We start from the raw sequence: 14,216 nt of genomic DNA on the forward strand, positions 1-14,216 counted from the left end.
TCAATAGTTGTGGGGAAAGTATTTGATAAGAATCAACACCCTGTCATGATAAAAACCCTCCAAAAATTAGGTGTAGAAGGAACATACTTCAAAATTATAAAGACTGTGTCACAAAACAACAGCCAAGATCATACAGGATGTGGAAAAGCTGAAAGCATTCCCTTCAGACCTGGAGCAAGACAAGGATGTCCAATTTCACCACTCTTATTCAATATAGTACTAGAAGTTTTAACAGGAGCAGTTAGGGAGCAGAAAGAAATAATGATCACCAATTTTGGAAAAGAAGTCAAAATATCCATGTTTGCAGGTGAGTTGATGTTGTACATGGAAAACCCTAAACACTGCATGAAAAAGTTGTTAGAACTATTAAACCAATTCAATAAAATTGCAGGTTACAAAATAAACATATAGAAAACAAGATTTTTATATGCTAATTATGAGTTCACTGATAGAGAAATCAAGAGGGAAATCTCATTCACAGTAGCTACAAAAAAATCAAATATTTAAAAATAAATTTAACCCAAAAAGTGAAAGATCTCTGCAGTGAAAACTATCAAACTCTGATGAAAGGAATCAGCAAGGACACAACAATATGAAAAGGTATTCATTGCTCATGAATTGGAAGGATCGATTCATTAAAATTTCTGTACCACTTCAAGCAATCCACAAATTCAATCCTATCCCTATCAAAATACCAATTCTTTACAGAATTCGAAAAAACAGGCCTAAAATCCATATGCCATCACAGAAGACCTTGAATAGCCAAAGCATTTCTGAGAAGAAAAAAATCAGGCAGCAGACATCACAGTACCTGACTTCAAAGCATATTACAAGGCTGTAGTAATTAAAACAATATAGCACAGGCATATGAACAAGACATGTATCAATGGAACAGAATAGAGAACCCAGAAATTAATCCATGTACATACAGCAACTGATTTTTGGCAAAAGTGCTCAGACAATACATTGGAGTAGGATGGTCTCTCAGTAAATGGTGCTGGCAAAACTGGATGTATGTATGTAGAAGAATGAAATTAAATTCATGCCTCTCACCATATACAAACATCAACTCAAAAGGGATCAAACCTAAGTTCAAGACCTGAGTTGAGGCCAGTGCTGTGGCGCAGTGGGTTAATGCCCTCACCTGAAGAGCTGGCATCCCATATGGGTGCCGGTTCGAGACCTGGCTGCTCCACTTCCTGTCCCGCTCTCTTTTGTGGCCTGGGAAAGCAGTAGAAGATGGCCCAAGTTCTTGGGCCCCTGCACCTGCATGGGAGACCTGGAGGAAGCTCCTGGCTCCTGGCTTCGGATCAGCGCAGTTCTGGCTGTTGCGGTCGTCTGGGGAGTGAACCATCAGATGGAAGACCTCTCTCTCTCTCTCTCTCTCTCCATCTCTCTCTCTCTCTGCCTCTCCTCTTTCTGTGTAACTCTGGCTTGCAAATAAATAAATAAATAAATAAATCTTTAAAAAAAAAGACCTGAGTCTATGAAGTTGCTGGAAGAAAATGTAGGGGAAACACTCGAAGACATTGGTATAGGTGATGACTTCTTGGATAAGACCTCCAAAAGCAAAAGCAGCAAAAGCAAAACTAAACAATTGGATATATACAGAGCAAAGGAAACGATTGATAGAGTGAAGAGACACGCAACAGAAGGAGAAAATTCTTGTGAGCTACCTGTCTTTCAAAAGCTATAATCCAGAATATCAGCAACTCAAAAAACTCAACAACAAACAAATAAACAATCAGGTTAAGAAATGGGCAAAAAACCTGGAAAAAATAAATGGGCAAATACATCAATAGACAGCTCTGAAAAGAAGAAACACAAATGGCCAACAGATATATCAGACAATGTTCCAGCTCACTAGGCATTAGGGAAATGCAAATCAAAAGCAGAATGACATCTCACCACATCCCTGTTGGAATGGCTAAAATCCAAAAGACAGAAACAAATGCTGACAAGGACGTGGTGAAAGGAAAACACTTATACACTGTCAGTGGGATTGTAAATGATTGCAGCCACTGTGGAAAACAGTGTGGACAGTTCTTAAAAAGTAGCAATAAACTAGCTGCATGATCTAGCAATCCCAATTCTGAGTATCTGAAAGACATGTGCTGTACACAAAAAGACATATGTAGTACAAAAGAGATACCTGCACCACCATGTTTCTAGCAGCACTGTTCACAGTAGACAAAATATGGACTCTACCAAGCTGTCCATCATCAAATGAACGGATAAAGAAAATGTAGTATATATACAATGGAATATTTTTCAGCTACAAAAAGGAATGAAATTCTACTATTTGCATCAAAATGGATGCGTCTGGGCATCTGTGAAATGAGCCAGACACAGAAAGACAAGTGCTATGTGTTCTCATTTGTATGTGGGAGCTAAAATTTAAAAAGAAAAAAGTCAAACAACAAAGAAATGCCTGTGTATATCAGCATTGCTGAAAATATAGTTTTGTCAAATTTATTTTATACCTTGTCAAACCAATGGCTAAGAATGTATATTGTAAAATATAAAGAAAGGAAAGAAAAGGAGGAGGAAGGGTAGGAGTGTGGGTGAGAGAGCGGGTAGGGTGGGAAGTATCTCTATGCTCTTAAATCTGTGTATATGAAATGCATGGAATTTGTTCACCTTATATAAGTTTTTAAAAAGAGTGTTATACTACTATAGTTTTAATGGCCTGTGATCACTTTAAGATTTACTATATATGGATGAAATAGTCATTTTTTTTATTTGAATGCTATGCGTAGTCCTTGCCTATATTTCTTATAATTCTGTTAAACAAGGACCTCTTTTGGTTTTTACCTTTTGAACTCTTCATTTGGTGGAGACTTAAGCCCTCAACTGTAATGCAAATTAAGAAATATGTTATCTCAAAAACAAGAAGAATGAAGGGGAGGCAGTGAGGGAGAGATGAAGGAGCAAGGGAAAATCATTGTATTCTTGGAATTCTATGAACTTATTGTTAAAACCCAAAAACTAAAAAAGTCAAAATTAAAATAGTACCCATAATCAGTGAATATGTTATACCAACATTTATTTAGTGATCCTTCCCTTGCTTTTGTATATTTAGATAATTTCCAAGAAAATAACAACCTACTCTGTCATCTCTATTCAATTATTCTTTCTTTTAGGAAAGAAATACACTGTTAGAAACTTAATAAAGTAAATAATTTACCCTGGAAGGGACCATTCCAATATAATACTAACTCATCAGTTTCTTTTATTTTACTCATATAAAAATTTTTATATCTCCAATATAATATTCTCATTTTGAGAGTCCTTAATGACTGGACTTGAATTCCAGTTATAAGCAGAGGCAACAGCTATGATTATTTTTGTTGTGAAATCCTAAAGGAGTACTAAGAGGCCTGAAGACGCTGAGTTCAGTGCTACTTCTTCACCCTAAAAAGCATTTATCCAATGGCCACATTTCTAGAAAGCCGAAGCTCAGGAAATTTTGTGATTCTTAACAGGGGATATTTCTTTGTGCAAGAAAAGTGTAAAATAGTGTTGCTGGAAGATAAGCACAGTTGATAGAAAGAGTCCAGTCATGATGATCTTCTGTGCTGTTCGGGTATCTGGGTAATTCGCAGAGGTCCATTTACTTGCCTTTAAAAATGTTTTTCCAAGGCTTCTGTGCATTTCAGTTCCTCTTGATCAGTTGATATGATCCATTGTTTTTTTTTTTTTAAGAAGATTCAAGTTTTGAGAATATTTAATTGAAATTAAAAATAATCTCTGGGACTAAAAAAGAAAATTTGATATCTGTGAAAAAAAATTAAATCTGGTCATTTGCAATAAAATGGAAGAATCTGGAAAACATCATACTGAGTGAATTAAGCCAGTCCCAAAGGGACAATTATCATATGTTCTCCCTGATCGGTGACAACCAACAGAGCACCTAAAAGGAAACCTGTTGAAGTGAAATGGACACTATGAGAAACAATGGCTTGATCAGCCCTTAACCTGACTGTCGAGGAACAACTTACTACTTTATTCCTTGTAGTATTTTTTGTTCTTCTTAATACTGTTGGCTGAACTCTTTAATTAACACACAATCATTCTTAGGTGTTTAAATTTAACTGAAAAGTGATCCCTGTTAAATATAAGAGTGAGAATAAGAGAGCAAGGAGATGTACAGTTTGGCACATGCTCAATCGGACTTACCCCTAAGGATAGAGTTAGAAACGTGCCAGGGGATTCCAATTCAATCCCATCAAGGTGGCATGTACCAAGGCCGTCATACTTGTTAAAGCCATCAGTTTCAGTTCATAATTGATCGTAATCATAGGATTAAGAGTCAAAGGGATCACATAAGACTAGTGTCTGCTAATACTAACTGATAGAATTAAACAGGAGAGAATGCTCTCACATGGGAAGTGAGATACACAGCAGACTCATAGAATGGCAGGTGTCCTAAACAGCACTCTGGCCTCAGAATCAGCTCTTAAGGCATTCAGATCTGGCTGAAAATCCCATGAGAGAATTTCAGGCGTGGAAAGCCAAGACACTGTGGCAAAAAAAAAAAAAAATGACCTAAATGAGAGATCTCTGTGAGTGAGATCCCAATGGAAAGAATGGGCCATCAAAGAAGGAGGAACCTTTCTCTGAAGGGAGAAGAGAACTTCCACTTTGACTATGACCTTGTCTAAATACGATGGGAGTTGGTGAACTCGAGAGGCTTCCATAGCCTTTGCAGCTCATGACAAGAGCCTCGGGTGATTACTGACATCATAAATAAGAGTGTCAATTGTTAAATCAACAACAGGAGTCACTGTGCACTTACTCCCCATGTGGGATCTCTGTCCTTAATGTGTTGCACTATGTGAATTAATGGCATAACTAGTACTCAAACAGTACTATATACTCTGTGTTTTTGTGTGGGTGCAAACTGTTGAAATCTTTACTTAGTATATACTAAATTGATCTCCTGTATGTAACGATAATTGAAAATGAGAGAGGAAGTGGGAGGGAGATGGGATGGTTGGGGGTGGGAGAGAGGTTATGGGGGGAAAAAGCCACTATAATCCAAAAGTTATACTTTTGGAAATTTAATAAAAGTTTAAAAAGATAAATATCAATGATAAATGATAAATACCAGCAATTGTGGTTCTGTGATATTGTGGAAATCCATGTTCCTATCCCAGTTTCCAATTACAATTAAAACACTAGGAAAAATATACAAAAACACTGTCTGAGGCTCTCCAAAACATAGTAGTGGACACATAGGCAGATATTTTTAGACAAATAAGATGACTATAAGTGAATAACATGTGATAACATGAGTGTGTGTGTGTGTGTGTATGTGTGTGAGACTGAGAGTGTGACCCCATTTTGGAGGAAGCAACCATGAGTTAAGTTCAATTATTACATTTTTATGGTGAATCATGGAGGAAAATCTCCACATAAGACTCCGAAGAGCGATTCATGATCGAGGAGAGGGGAGAGTGGAAGAGTCCTCCTTGCTTCAGCGTTTCGCTACTGAGATAATCATGTATTGGATAGACTCTTGGCGTAACAAAGTCTTGGTGTACCAGCCATGCTCGTGAGAGACATAAGCAGCCAAGCAAGCCCGCTGATAGATGAACTGAAGTTGAAGCCATCTACATAGAAGAGAAAGTAGAGTTTATAATCAGAATCTGATTTTTAATATGTCCTGCTAAAATGAAAATAGAAGTCTAAATAGCTAAAAGTCACAGTATCCAGGACATACTGGATATAAAATGTTTGTATATATAAACAACTAAAATTAAGTGCCACATTCTTAGGGAGAAAAGCAGTTAGCATTTGCCAGTATTCAGCTCTCCTCGTGTTGGAACAACCAACAATGACTTGTTTTAATTTTATATTTTAATAATGTTCATACATTCTCAAGATGTATTTTTTTATGTTTTGATGTACATAATTAACTGATTAACACATCAAGCTAATTAACATATCCATAACTTCTCATCATTGCCATATTTTGTATGTATGTAGAGAGAGCATTTACATTCTGCTTTTTTGGTTAACTACAGGTATACAATGGAGTATTTTTTAACTGTATCTCCAGGTCCTATATTAGAGCTTATGAACTCATTCATCCTATGTAACTGGAGGTTTGGACTCTGGCCAGTATCTCCCTGTTTCCCAAATTCAATGTTTCTTCTTTCCACATTTCAATGGGATGCTGTAGTAGTCTTTCTCTGTCTAGCTTTTTTCACATAATATAGTATTTTCCAAGTTCATTCATACATTTTTAAGTGGCAAGATGTCCTGTTTTGAATTCTGAATGATACACACACACACACATACACACAGAATATCTGAGTTTCTTACTTCTTCTTTAGAATATAATCATAATTTGCTATGATGAATATGATGTTTGTTTCATTTTCAGATGCTTTGTTTTGATATAAAACATTACTTATTTTTTAGGTTGACTTTTTATTCTGCAATGTTACTCATTTTAGTTCTTTTTTTTAAAAAGATTTATTTATTTATTTGAAAGTCATAGTTACACAGAGAAGGAGAGGCAGAGAGAGAGAGGTCTTCCATCCGCTGGTTCACTCCCAGATGGCTGCAATGGCTAGAGCTGCGCTGATTTGTAGTCAGGAGCCAGGAGCTTCTTCTGGGTCTCCCACATGGGTGCAGGGGCCCAAGTACATGGCCATCTTCTACTGCTTTCTCAGGCCGCAGCAGAAAGCTAGCTCAGAAGTGGAGCCACTGGGTCTTGAACCAACCCCTATATGGGATGCTGGCACTGCAGATGGAGGACTTACCTGCTACACCACAGCACCAGCCCTCATCTTATTGATTCTACATATATTTATGACTTTTATCTTGGGATATTTTATAAATTCCCTTTATCATGTTCAGGTGAGTTTCTTCAATATCTTTTCTCTTTAGAGCTTTTATCAGGAATCAGTGTTGAATTTTGTCCTTGTCACCTGTTTTTTCTGTGAATATTGAAAAGATTGTGAGGTGTTTATTTCGCATTTGCTTATAAGGTGTAGTACATTGATTTATTTGTATATGTAAAACCCAGCTTGAGTCCAGTGATAAATCACACTTGGTTGTACAGTATAATTTATTGGATGAGCTATCAGATTCACTTTGTTGATTTTATATTGAGAAACTTTTGCATCTATGTTCATCACTGAAATTAGTTCTTGAAGGTCTGGTTGTGAGACTAGCTAATCCTGAGTTTTTGTTATTAGAAGATTGTTTGATTACTGTTTCAATTTCCTTAATCGATACTGATCTGTTTAAATTTTCTGCTGCTTCTCCGTTCAGTTTTGGTAGGTTGCATGCTCCTAGGGATTTAACCACCTTCTAGGTGATCAGATTTCTGGCATATAATTGCTTGTTAACTGTCCTCGGTCTCAGAGGTAGACTTGCAGCCTGCAGGGGTGGCCTGCGTCGGGGATGGTCCCAGAGTTGGGGCCTTTGAGTACCAGCAGGGTATTGGGATGAGAATGATGTTGAGGTTCACGGAGTCCAGCCTGATGCCTAGACGGGCTTGAAGCTGGAGTCCACAAGGGTAAGACTTGATCTTGGATCTACAGGAACTGGCTTGGGGCAGTGTTAGAACCTGTGCATGTGGGGCCAACCAGAGCCCTGGATCCCATAGAGGGGGTTTGTGCTCCGGGTCACTGGGACCTGAGGTCATAGGGGTCAATCTGAAGCCTGGCACTATGGCAAAACTGGAACCTAGACCCATGAAAGCTATTCTGATGTCTGAGTCCCGGTACTGCTCTCGATCTTGGGTGCGGTGGCAGCCTGGAAGCTGAGGGGCAGAGCTGGCCTGTGTGTTGGTCCATGGGGCAGACATGGGATCTGTGCGCACACAGGAGCTGACCTGGCACTAAGATGGTCCTACGGACTGGGTCTGCGCAGGCAGGTCTGGTGCTAGAGAAGCCTACATTCTTTCCTTCAAAATTCACAATTCATATATGGATTCACAAGAGAGGGGGAGGGGGAGGGAGAGGGGGAGGTGTTCCATCAGCTGGTTCTCTCCCCAGATGGCCACGGTGCTGGAGCTGTGCTGATCCAAAGCCAGGATCCAGGAGCTTCCTCTGGGTCTCTCCAATGGTTGCAGAGGCCTAAGGACTTGGGCCATCTTCTACTGCTTTCCCAGGCCATAGCAGAGAGCTGGATAGGAAGAGGAGCAGCTGGGACTCAAACCGGTGCCTATATGCGATGCCAGCACTGCAGGCAGTGGCCTTACTCACAAAACCACAGCACTAGGCCCAATAAATTTTAAAAGTAGTCTTTGAGTCAAAAATAGAAAAGGAATTACCAAATCAAGAAAAAAAAATTGTGTACCATAAGATATTCCATGATCCTAAAAACATGCTGCAAACATGTACTAGCCTATCTTAACATCCAGTTTGTACAATAGAGTTACAAACACCCATAAACCAAGGAGGTAAAAAAGTTGTTAAACTTAGTATTTAGTTTCTGTTTGTAGAATATTTTATTTGCCAACTAGAAATGCATTTTTAAAGCTACTGTATTACATTAAATAAGATAGATCTCATGCTTGGCCATAAAATAGTTATTCGTCATTTTCAAAGGATTGAAAATTGAAAGATTGTTCTGGTCCTAACAGAATTAAATTAGAAATTAAGAACAATATAGTATCTAGAAAGTCTAAATATCTGGAAATTAGAGATCATATAGTTAAAAAGTTCATGAGTAAATATGAAATAAAAAATGAGATTAGAAATTGGTTTTAAGAGAATGGCAAAAAAACACATATCAGATTTCAGTGAATACAGGCAAAGTGTTCAAAGAGGGAGTGTTAAATTATTATCTTTAATGCTTCTAAACTAAGTGACTTAGGATCTATATTAAGAGGCTAATAAAAGAAAAGCAAAGTAAAGCTAAATAAGGAAGGAAGAAGGAGATAATAATTGTAAGAGCAGAAATCAATGAAACCAAAAAGCAGATGGATAATAGAGAAACTTAACAAAGCCAAGAGTGGATTCATTGAAAAGATCAACAAAATTTATATCTGTTTTAAAAAAACTGAGCAAACAATACAGGAAGGGAACACAAATCAATAATACCATAAATAAAGCACAAGATTATCACAGTATTCAGGATGAGTACAGCCTCATTATGAAAATAGTTTTGACCTTAAGGGGTGGCTATATTTAGTTATAATGGAACCAGAGCAGGATTTTTTTTTTTTTTTTAGCATTTCATTTGTTATATTGCTGGTTACAGAAACTACCATTTTTTTCTTTTTTAAACATTATATATAAGTTTAAGAAATCAACATTTATCATGTAATGTGGAGGGTTTAGTGCCACTTTTGCCTCTATTCAATATGTTCACAAACGGTCAGCTATCCACTTTAATTGGTTTACTAATTTAAAATATGACTAACGTGTATCCATATTATTTTGCACTTTCTCTAAAAATGTTTACGCCCATTTGATTCATAGTATCATCATCAAGGTAGAATCTAAACATTTGGAACGCCTTATCCCCCTTTATTATGCCCATCCATTCAATTGCCTTTGAGATACATCACGGCTGAACTGCGTCAACCCACCAATAGTTATTCCTGGAGACTACTGCTCCCTGGGGTTCCTGTCTCTTCTCCCTCTCTCGGGAAATGGAGTGGGCCAGCTAGAGGCTAATCTGATGCATTTTTCTTTCTTCTTTTTCTCAAGCCAAAGGCCAGTCATTAATAAAAAGTTAATTCTGACAAATTATGGTATAGACAATAAAAGATGAGTAGACTGATTTTTAGTCTATGCGTGTGTTTGGAGACCAGCATTCAGAATATCAGGTGGAGTTTAGTGTTTTGATTTCAAAAGTAGATATTTATTGAATAATAGCCAATGTTCAAACATCGTGCTATGCCTAGAGTCTTTTCACCAAATAACTAATTGTAGCTGGTTTTTGCCTATTTGTGGCTTCTCCATGATCCTATGCTAAGCATCACTGATGTGTATGTAAGCTATATATGAGAGTATATAGCTGATGAGTATGTAAACTATATATAAGAATTCAAATTGCAAGACAATGTTTATTGACTCTGTACATATATGCCAGCCACCGTACTGAAAGCTTTGTAGTGAATAAATGTCATCTCCACAGCGGGTTCTGGAAGAGATACTACTTTTACTTGAGAAAGTTGAATAGCCTTGCCTGTGGTCACAATGCAGGAACTTTGGAACAGCTGGAGCAAGTGTCCTCAGCCGCACCTGCTCTGGCATCCAACCCTAGCATCCTTAGATTTGAGTACTTTTTGAGTACGTCCATGCATTTTTTTTTTGTCAGAAACAACTGATAAGATCATTAAAACTATAGATCCTAGAGTCCATATCAGACATTAAGAATTTTAATCTCCGAGCCACAATTCAGACATGTGAGTAATTTAAAAAGAGGCTCCCAGATGATTTCGATACAGAGATTTGAGTAAGGTATCTGCATATCTTTCTAGATAATGAAGCAGGAAATGAGAACCAAGAAGGCGAGCTTAGGTGGCAAGTACTGTAAAAGCCTGAGGGAAAAGTAGTAAGAGCAACTTTCACTGCTGGCAAGGAAACCACTTGGGGAGCCTTGGCTCCACCCCAAACCCATCAAGTCCGGGTCCTGTATTGTGCACTTTAAAGTGGTCACAGGTGGTTTTAATGATAAACCAAATTGTTCACTGGAAGAATACTCTATTTTTGGAAGCTTTTATTTTATAAATGTGCACCTTTTTGTTGCTGTTGTTTTTGTTTTATTATTTTGTTGATTGACAAATGACATTAATACATATTTCCTGGATACATGGTGGTGTTTTGATTAATGTATACACAAGGCAGTGATCAATTCACGGTAATTAGCATATCTATCACTTTAAACTTATGTCATTTACATTATTTTCCAAAACCCTGTCTCCTATTATAATTAATTATTGTTAATTATCATGGAACTCTAGAATATATCTTTCCTGTAACTTTGTACTGATTGGCCAACTCCCCCTATTCTACCCTCAGCTTCTGTGAGATCAATTTTTTTTTTTTTTTGACAGGCAGAGTGGACAGTGAGAGAGAGAGAGAGACAGAGAGAAAGGTCTTCCTTTGCCGTTGGTTCACTCTCCAATGGCCGCACCGCACTAATCCGAAGCCAGGAGCCAGGTGCTTCTCCTGGTCTCCCATTGGGTGCAGGGCTCAAGCACTTGGGCCATCCTCCACTGCCTTCCTGGGCCACAGCAGAGAGCTGGCCTGGAAGAGGGGCAACCAACTGGGACAGGATCCGGCGCCCGGACTGGGACAAGAACCCAGTGTGCTGGCGCCACTACGTGGAGGATTAGCCTAGTGAGCCGCGGCGCCGGCCGAGATCAATTTTTAATCCCAGGAGCCCTTCTTACCTCTACCATAGATGACAATAGATTTCAGAGACTGCCTATTGACTACCCGCTTATTTATGGTAGTTTATAAGTCACACATAATCCATATGTGTCTGACAGTCTATTGATGTTCAATAAAGTATTAGTTATTGATGACAATATAAACAGTTTTCCAGGGTGGGCTATGGTGCCAAGGGTTAAGTCACCACTTCTGAAGTTTGTATCCCATATCAGAGGGCCTGCAATAGACTCCTCCCTTTGTTTCTAATTCACCTCCCTGCTGATGAACACCCTGGGTGGAAGCAGATGATGGCTCAACTATTTGGGGACCTGCCACACACTTGGAGACCCAGGTGGGGTTCCTGGCTCCTGACTTCTGCCTGGCCCAGGCTCAGCTGGTGCAGGAATTTGGAGAAAACCAGCACTGGGGAGAGCTCAATCTCTTTCTGCCTTTCCGTGACTCTGCCTTTCAAATAAACAGAGGCAAATAAATGCATTTTTAAAAAATAAACTTTATTCTCTTAGAATGGGCATTAGCCTAGTGACTGAGACACTGGCTAAGATGACTGCATGGCGTTTCAGACTATGTGGATCTGAACAGGCTCTGGCTCCGGAATCCAGCTTCCTGCTAATGTATGCTATGGGAGGCAGCAGGTGATGGCTCAAGTAGTTGCGTCCCTGCCACCTGTATGGGACATCTAGATTGAGTCCCTGACTCCCAGCTTCAGCCTGACCAAGCCTAGGCTGTTGGAGGAATTTGGGGAAAAAACAAGTATATTGGGCTAACTTTTTCTCTCTTTTTATCTGCCTCTTAAAGGTCCATTTTTTTAAGAAGATTTACTTGTTTATTTGAAAGACAGAGTTACAGAGAGAGAGACAGAGAGAGGGAGAGTCAGGGAGAGGGAGATCTTCCATCTGCTAGTTCGCTCCCTAGATGGCCACAATAGCCAGTATTGGGCCAGGCTGAAGCCAGGAACCAGGAGCTTCTTCCAGGTCTTCCACATGGGTGCAGGGTCCCAAACACTTGGGCCATCCTCCGCTGCTTTCCCAGGCCATTAACAGGGAGCTGAGTTGGAAGTGAGACAGCTGGGGCATGAACCAGTGCCCATATGGGATGCCGGCATTGCAGGAGATGGCTTTACCTGCTACGCCACAATTCTGTTTTAAACAACTTTTAAAATGGAAAAATAATTTTGTTGTCCTGATTTTTGGATTGATTATTGTAAATGATCTACACTTCACATTACCTTAAAATGACTTCCATGACAAGTCCCTGTCAGTGCTCAAATTCCTGAGCTAGAATGTTTGCAAACTGAGAATTCAGACCTTAATCAAAGGTTGATCTAAAAATTATTGTTAGGAAACCTAAGCTTAATCACCAGAGTAGAATCTTTGCAAGCTCTCAAGTCAGTCTCTGCACCTAGGTCCAGGAAATGCACTGACAGAAGCCTTGAAATGAGCTGTCCGTGTCATTTACCAGAATGTTCCCTGTCCTCCTTTTGGAAGGTGTGAGCGCCATTAGCATTCTCTAGTTGTGTAATTGTGTGATCACGTCACAGTGAAGAGAAAAAAAGATAACGTAAGTGTCCAAAATATACTTCAGAAATGGTCATTTAGGTTGTCCTCACTGTTAAGGCATGAAATAAGTAAACCTATTCTATGGCCAATGATTCAAAAGAATTTGACTCTCCTACACTTTACTTGAAATTCTCAAATATATTCAGGGTTTTTTTTAAAGATTTGTTTATTTATTTGAAAGGAAGTTACAGAGAGGCAGTGGCAGAGAGAGAGAGGTCTTCCATCTGCTGGTTCACTCTCCAGTTGGCCTCAAAAGCCTGAGGTGTGCCACTCTGAAGCCAGGAGCTAACTCCAGGTCTTCCACATGGATGCAGGGGTCCAAGGACTTGGGCCATCTTCCACTGCTTTCCCAGGCCCTAGCAGAGAGCTGGATCGGAAGAGGAGCAGTCAGGACTTGAACTGGCGCCCATATCGAATGCAGGTACTGCAGGCGGCGGCTTTACTTTCTGCACCACAGCATCAGCCCCAGAGATACTCAGGTTTATCAATTCCTTCTTAGAAAACTGCTGGAACTCTTAAGGTATAAAAATGCCCTTTTAGATAAATATTCTCTTATATACTTAGTGCAATTATGATTGGAGGAAAGTAGTAGAATGATTTTAATATCTTAGCATTTCTGCATCTTATTTTTCTGACTTTGTTTTATTTATTAACTGGACTTGGCTGAAATTTTTATACTTGCAAGATAGCTCATAACTTAGAGTGGAGTTTTAGAATATGGATATTTTTCAATAACCAGAACCTAGAGAATTCAGATCGTTTTTGAGTGTTTTAGAGAGTGCAATATTTTGGATCTGTTCCAAAGAGACTCCCTGGAGAAAGTCAGTTTTCCTCTATAGACACCCACTCTTGTCCAGGGTGACTGCTCATGGTGAATGTTCTTGAGTCTGAAAGTTAACTTTGCTCTTGCCATAGATCAAGGACCAAAGATTCGAACTGCATTTGCTGACTTGTGATTTTTTTTCCCCCAGTGATCTATGAAATTCTCTGTGATTAAACTGCAGTTGAAATTTCTTTCACACAAACACTATGTAGTTTACTCTGTAAGGTAAGGGTGGTAACAAATCTCATATTTTTAGGGTTAAAGATGACATTAAAATCCATTTTTAAAATTTGCTAATCAGAAATTTTTCAGGACAGGTTTTATTTTTATGATTAACCTGGCTTTTAAAAAAAGCAAATAAAGAATTTTAGCAAACTCTTTCTGGTGAAATATTGAACGATGATTATAGTACCCAAGTATTTTCTCTAGTGCTCATTATTCTGTTTATGGTTTGACTTGCTTTTGGTT

The sequence above is a fragment of the Oryctolagus cuniculus genome, chromosome 13, assembly GCF_964237555.1.
Source record: "Oryctolagus cuniculus chromosome 13, mOryCun1.1, whole genome shotgun sequence".
Taxonomy (NCBI): domain Eukaryota; kingdom Metazoa; phylum Chordata; class Mammalia; order Lagomorpha; family Leporidae; genus Oryctolagus; species Oryctolagus cuniculus.